This window comes from Solanum tuberosum, unplaced genomic scaffold (assembly GCF_000226075.1).
Source record: "Solanum tuberosum cultivar DM 1-3 516 R44 unplaced genomic scaffold, SolTub_3.0 scf00271, whole genome shotgun sequence".
Lineage (NCBI taxonomy): Eukaryota > Viridiplantae > Streptophyta > Magnoliopsida > Solanales > Solanaceae > Solanum > Solanum tuberosum.
The window spans coordinates 831569-838783 of NW_006239192.1; positions in this window are offsets into that span (position 1 = coordinate 831569).

Genomic DNA, 7215 nt, shown 5'->3' on the forward strand with positions numbered 1-7215 from the left:
TTATAAACTCTAGCTTCCGCTTGACAACCCCAAATATGCAGGTGTCTTAAACTAGGCTTCCTTCTCGTCCACAGTTCAAAAGGGGTCTTTGGAATTGCCTTACTAGGAATCCTGTTTAATAAATATACAACGGTTTTAAGAGCATCCATCCACAATGATTTGGGTAATGAGGAATTACTCATCATACTACTAACCATATCCACAAGTGTTCGATTATGCCTTTCTGCAACACCATTTTGTTGAGGTGTTCCTGGCATAGTATACTGTGCACATATGCCATGTTCTTCAAGTAATTTTGCAAATGGACCTGAACATTATCCTGATTCGTTATACTTTTCATAATATTCACCACCTCTATCTGACCTAATAATTTTCATTCTTCTATCTAATTGTCTTTCAACCTCATTAACGTACACTTTGAGAGCGTCCGCTGCTTGAGATTTTTCTTTCAACAAATAGATAAATTCATAACGTGAAAAATCATTGATAAAGGTGATAAAATATTTTTCTCCACCTAAAGATGGAACATCAAAGGGTCTGCAAATATCAGTGTGTATTATTTCAAGAAGTTGAGTGCTCCTTGTGGAACTTTTGTTAGTATGTTTGGTTTGCTTTCCTTTAATGCAATCCAAACAAATATAAAGATTAGCGAAATTCAAATTTGAAAGAATTTCATTCTTTGCTAATCCTTTTAATCGTTCTTTGGATACATGATCCAAACGTTTATGCCACAAATAAGCAAAACTTTCATTTAGTGAACTACGCTTAATTCCAACATTTTGATGAATTATAAGCAGGGATTTAAAAAAATTATTATCGAGTTTCAATCTATATAAACCATCAATAAGAACACCAGAACCATAAACACAATATTCTTATATAAATTGAAACATCCATGTCCAAACTTAAAATCAAATCCAGAAACATCAAGTCTTGAAAGGGAAATCAAATTCCTAGAAACTGAAGGAACATAAAGAGTCTATAATAGATCAAGTTGATGTCCAGTCTCCAAGATCAATTGATAAGTCCCTATGCCTTCAATTTTAGCCTTCATGTGATTTCCCATGAACAAGAAATCCTTACTTGGATTTGTAGTTTGGATCGTAGTGAATCCCTGCAACATAGTGGATACATGAGTAGTTGCACCAGAATCAAGCCACCAAGAATTATTAGGAACTTCTACTAAATTTGATTCGAAACATACAAAAGCACTAAATGTACCTTTCTTTTCAAACCAAGCTTTACGTTTCAGGCAATCTTTCTGATATGTCCTTCCTTTTTACAGAAACGACACACATCAGCCTTGAGTTCCTTATGAGCATCCTGTGGAACTTTAGCAGGTGCTTTCTTTTCTTAAACTTGTTGGCCTTCACTTTTAAGTCCTTTACCAGCTCCTTGACCTATGAGGTTAATGGAATGACCTCCTTGTTTCTTAAGTCTTGACTCCTCTTGAGTAAGCATACTGGACAATTCACTAACATCCCATTTATCCTTAATAGTGTTATAGTTAATTTGGAATGATCTATACTCAAGAGGCAATGCGTTCAGAATGAACTGAACCAAGAAGGTGTCATCCACTTTCATCCCCAAGGTCTAGGTCTTGCTGCAATGTTAGTCATCTCGATGATATGATTTTGCATACTACACGACCCATCAAACTTCATGATCGTGAGTTCATCCAGTAGTGTACCAGCGAAAGACTTATCAGCAGAACGAAAACCTTCTTCCACAAACTTCAGGTATTCCCTGGCACTTTCTGTTTGTGGAATAGTACTCTTAATGTTGTTAGCAACAGTCATTCGCATGAACATAAGGCTTAATCTGTTAGCGCGTTCCCATGATTTATGAAAAGACTTCTCATCCTCACTGTTCTTATCAGTAATGGCAGCAGGTTTGTCATTCAGCAGAGCCAAGTCAAGATCCATTACACCCAAGTGGAACTGTACTTGTTCATGCCATTCAGAGAAGTTCAATCAATTGAACACAGTAACAGACGAAGCATGCGAATGAAGAGGAATAACTGCAAAATAGATATAATGCTCACAAATCAGAAAATAATGTGAATTCAGTAAAGCGATAAAAATATATCGTAATTCTCCTTTTGGGGTAGATAACCTACGACACATTATCATTAATTTAAATGTCAATTTTATCTTTAATAGGTAATTGAATTATTTTTTAATCAAATATATACGACATCTTTGGATATACAATATATGTTTGACTAAAAAGATTAATGTACCTCATAATTTTCACCTATTTGTAGAATAGTTGATTCACCTTTGGGTAAATTCTTAAGTTCTAGCAATAGTGAAAGTCAATTTATCTATTTAATTTTCAATATATAGGCATTTAATTAACCTTCATAGCTAAATGAGTTTTATGAATGCATATTTTTCTTAACCATACTAGTTTGGCCACTTTGGTGACTAACAAGCTATATGAATACAAATGCATACATAATCCCATAAAATTTTGTGCATGTGAATAATTTTAAACATTTTAGTTTGGCCACTTTGGTGACTAACAAACTATAGAAACACAATACATGCATCAAAGGATCATAAATATTATATGTGTAGACACTAATTTCTCTAATTTGGTCACTTTGGTAACTAACAAACTATTTTACACAAAGTACACACATTTTATTTATTGCTTAGTCTAACGACTACTTTAATTTATTGCACAATTGGTTCATTACCACATAAACCCAAAAAATATATATATTATTTTAATAATAAAATCAATAACTTGTGCAAAAGCAAAAGGATTAAGTTCACTGATAGCGAGCGGATCATTATGGGATAAAAGATTTAAACAATTCTCAGAAAAGTACCGAAATCAACCATAAACTCCAATTTGAATAATATATTTAGGAGTTTTGACATCAGATGATAACGCATGTCCATCAAACAATCCTTTTTGGTTTAAAGTATATTTAGGAATTGCTTATAGCTACAGATAACCTTTTTTTTTTTTTTTAATTCTTTTACTTCATTAATTTAACCAATTAACGATGAAAATTTCTATGAAACATTCAAATTAAAAATAAAATAAAAAATAATTATGAACGATTTCACATATCGTACGATTTATGAAACACAATTATGAACCATAAATATAATTTCACATATACATATCATGTGAATATTATATATAAGGATGCAAGATATACGAAGATTATACGTTCAAACAATCCTGGCTCGGATGCCACATGTAAGATTAAATACTTTCAGGATCTTGAACATGATAATCTTACATAGAGAATGTTAGAGGCACATACCTGATGCGGAAGACATTATCACAGTGAGAAGCGGAAGCGTTAGTCGTAAATTAGTTTCTACCTCCTTACCCTAACTTTATGTTACCACAACCGTCAGTGATGGAGTTATTGTAGAGAATATATGGTAACCCTAATGGGTGGAGGGAGGACCAATTCATAGAGGTTATGACTTAATCTGGTACGTCCATTAAGTAACCAATGTACGGACGAGATCTATTCCTTATTAAATACTCCTTATTTATGGTATTACTTGGGTTACAAGTAAACTTGGGCCATAAGTAAAAAATAATTAACAATAATTAATAAAGTAAGAAATAATTAATAATAATTAATAATAATTCTTTCAGAGTTATTATTATTATTATTATTATTATTATTATTATTATTATTATTATTATTATTATTATTATTATTATTATTATTATTATTATTATTATTATTATTATTATTATTATAAATTTGATTCACTCATCATTATTGATATCATAAATGATCATTACAATGTTAACCGGTAGATCGTGAATATTAATTCTTATAAGGAAAATCACTATTTAAAAAAATTAAAGCAACTGTATATTTCAGTATTGCTATAGGGATGCCAATAGCTTGGAAGATTATCTGACAAATTTGGGAGAAAACAAGAAGCATAACTTATTCTTCACACAAAATTGAACTCTCGTTAGGGAAATTATACATAAATGATTAAATAATGACATGAATGAAAACTCCCACTTTCAGAATGCTTAGAAGGATAGTTGATAATGATATAAATATAAAATGTCACGACCCAGACCGTCGTGATTGGCATTCACACTAACCCTTTGGTGGGAGAACCACTACCACAACTCGACTAAGCAACTTAAAGAAACTAAACCATTTAAAGATACAGAAGTAGATTTAAATGGTGAATTAAGCAAGGAGTTCCCATAAACTCCGAAGGTTTAACAAAACAACCCATATAAACCTCGCGAAAATTCAACCCCTAGACCTGAAAGTCATTGTACCAAAACTCTATTAATCAACAAGTCTAAGAAAAAGGGGATGCAACCCCGAAAACTAAACATAAGTAAAAGTCCGAATATATATAGTCTGAGTCCGAAACGAATGGACTAAATTAATGATGGATCCATGGCAGCCTGAAAGAATTGGCTCACCCTCGAATTCGGTCTCGGTCAATGTTCTCCTAGTTGAGGTCTGTCAGTAGCTGCCTGAAGATGTCCTGTACTCAACAAGGAAAGAGCAAGTGCATTATCAGTACACGAAACAACGGTGTACTGGTAGAATCACGCGGCTACTCTAGTAAGCAAAATATAAGCAAGTAATTACAACACAATTAACACACATATATAGGATGCATAATTCAATTATCATTTTAGGAGCAATGTGCAATTCCATATTATCAATAACAAGTAGATATAACAGTTACAATTGTCCTCTCATATTACCCACACCCAAACAGTTAGTGCGTCGGAACGTGACACCCGATCCAATATATATGTGTTGGAACGTGACACCTGGTCCAATATATGTGTAGGAACGTGACACCCGATCCTATATATGCGTCGAAACGTGACACCCGATCCAGTCAGCACAACCACAACCACAGTCACAATCACACCCATAATGAAAGTGCACATAGTCACATAGTCAAGTAACATGTTCATGGTATACAATTGTTCATACTTAGTCATCTCATTAGATTCAATTCATGTTTCCCTATTCACATACATGCATGCATACAATGGAGCAATTAACAGGCATATATAACACAACGGGAAGTCGAACCATAACATACCTCGAAGCCAAGCCTGGACACTCCTAAGACATTTGGGCCTTCCCTTTCCAGAGTCTTTCAATTTGTTCTTGGTCTAAAATAATTAATTAATGCAAGGATAAAAAAACAAGGCTTAATTTACCCGAATTATAACAAAATATCAACCCAAGGTCAAACCCATGATCCTAATGCTCAACTAGGGCTTTTCCCACCATTAACTTTAGGCCAAAACCCTCTTCCAACTATAATTCACAAGGATTCTAAGTTCTAAGAATCGAAATACGGATTAGGTGAGTAATTAACTTACCTTTGGCGCTAGAATTCCTGGAAATTTGATGAGAAACTGCCCTAGGTCATCCCTTAGCTCTTAAGAATGAGATTTTGTAGAAAATAATGTTTTTGTGGTTTTTTCCCGGCCGCTGTTTAAGTCGGGATTGGCCCGCCACAACGGCCCTGCCCTAGCATAATTAATCCCGCCCCAGCGGCTTGCACGGAGACAAAAACTCGGAATTTGAGTTCCAAGCTCCCATTTCGCAACACACCTTCAAACCTTGATGTTCTTAAACTACCCTTTCACGCCAAGATTAGTTTTGGGAGTTCTACTCGTCCGAATTTAATTTCGTCAAGCCATACATGCTCCTTAACGTCTTGGCTATTCACTCACGTGATCAAACTCATACTTAATTCCCCCATACATTACCAGATTTCCCTAGACCTCACCTGATTCAGATTTCGTCCAAGTCTGGCCTAGGCGGGAAATTCCAAGTTACTACTCAGAAGTTTTCTGGCCCAAATTCCCTTTCCATTGACTTTTCCATAACGACGGGAACATATCGTTACATAAAATGGTCAATGATCTCAAATTGAAAAAAAGAGAGAACATAAAGGTTTGTATGACTTTTTGTTATAAATTATTAAGTTACGTACCAAAAATCAACACCTCTATCCTAAAGGTCTCTAGATAATGATAGATTAACTTATACTAGTGTTAGTTATCTATCTCTCTCTTTGTTAATATGGATCCATTTTGGATTCAACTCTATGGCTTAGTATGAAGGAAAATAAATATATTCACGAAAAAATGTTTTTTTTTAAAAGAAAATAAATATATTCACGAAAGAATGTTTTTTTTTTAAAAATAAGTGAATTTCTTACTTATTTTTTAATATTTATAAAAAATGTAAAAGATTATTATTCCAAAAGCATTTATATATTATCTAGCAAAACATTATGCAAGTGGGTAAAAATGGAGAGTGGGGTTTCGGGGGTGGCGGTCTGGCGAAAGGTGGGATGGTCAAAGAGTGAGGATTGGATGGGTTAGGTGGATGGAGATCAGGAGACAATAAACTTGGAACATCACTTATGCAACTTATTTTCTCTACTTTTATTAGAAAAATCATTTTCCTCATTTTTAATGAGCTTATTTAACAAAACATAAAAAATATTTTATTCCGTACCAAACACACCCTAGTATTTAAAGGTACCGGAGTATTTTGTATAACGATGAGTTTTCATCCTTCATGTAACTCAAGTTGAATAAGACAAAAATTCAATTTATCGGCTATATTTTTACTTTTCTCTAATCAATACATTAGGAGCGTACTAGCCTAACCCCAACATAATGGCAGCTTAATAAATAAAAAACGGAAGTCCACTTTAGCGATTATTTTTTTTAATCCGCTAGGCGAAGTACCTAGGGCAAGTTTTTTTTATTAACAAATAAAAATAGAAACCTTCAAAGAGAAGAGTACAAGTAAGGGGGGCTAGACCTTATCTTAGTGATCCTATTACGATAATAAACCTCTACTACTTAACAAGCATGAAGAAAATAAAAGCTAGAGAAAACTAGGTATTCTATGATCATAATAAAGTTTATAGTATTCTCTATATTAATGATATTACAAATGAAGATACTTAAGTAATGCATGAATATAAAAGTCAAGAATAAGATTGAGTTATCAGCCTCACAGTTCAATTTATATATGTATGAACGAATTACAGCCTCACACTTCAATTTATATATGTATGAACTAAAAAAAATAGTTTACCCGTCTAAAGTAACCTGAAGTATTTTCTTACTGTCTTCTTCTTCAAATATGTCCTACAACACTTGATAGTTCATCAATTCTTCTTACATTTATTGGATCTTGTTAAA